Source organism: Oratosquilla oratoria, chromosome 14 (genome assembly GCF_046742065.1).
Source record: "Oratosquilla oratoria isolate Oo_2021 chromosome 14, ASM4674206v1, whole genome shotgun sequence".
In the NCBI taxonomy this organism is placed as follows: Eukaryota; Metazoa; Arthropoda; class Malacostraca; order Stomatopoda; family Squillidae; genus Oratosquilla; species Oratosquilla oratoria.
The window spans coordinates 63,869,489-63,870,271 of record NC_134790.1 but is presented as its reverse complement, the minus strand read 5'-3'; positions in this window follow the sequence as shown (position 1 = coordinate 63,870,271).

Sequence of the window (783 nt, the reverse complement as noted above, 5' to 3'; positions counted from 1 at the left end):
TGTATATATATGCAATAAAAACACTAGGAGCGTGTGTTCACAAATGCGTAAGTAACCACTAGGAAAAGTAAACTAACGAAGCAGAGCGCTTTCGTATAATTACATCTTCAGTGCAGATACAAAGAAGGAATTATAAGATGAAGAAACAAGGTACAGAATATATGACATAGTGAAGAGGGCATTCGGAGAGGTAGTGGAAGAAGTACACGTGACGGACGTTTGGGCCGTCCTGGTAGCCAACAAGTATGGGACGTTTGGGCCGTCCTGGTAGCCAACAAGTATGGGACGTTTGGGCCGTCCTGGTAACCAACAAGTATGGGACAACTGCTCATAATTTATATTACAATTCAAACAATTTTGAAATTTCATGAGAAATAAAACTATCTAATTTGTACAAACCTTGATGAAGATTAACATTTATCCCCTTACTAGATTTGATCAAACTGCATTCAATTAAATTTCTTTCTGTTATGTTGTTGTTGTATGTGATGACTTTAGCGTTATCCCAGTCAACTGGGTGGTTAAAATGGTTCATGTGGTTGAATATACCGCTAGATTTGTTTACATCTCTAACGTATTTCTTATGTTGATTGATTCGTGTTGTGAGTGTTTTAGCAGTCTGACCAACATAAAACTGATTACATGATTTGCAAGGTATTTTGTACACACACCCTTTATTACTATTGACAGAATTATTTATGAGCAGTTGTCTTACAGTGTTCTTATTATTGAAAACTACATTAATGTTAAATTTACGTCACGTGTACTTCTTCCACTACCTCT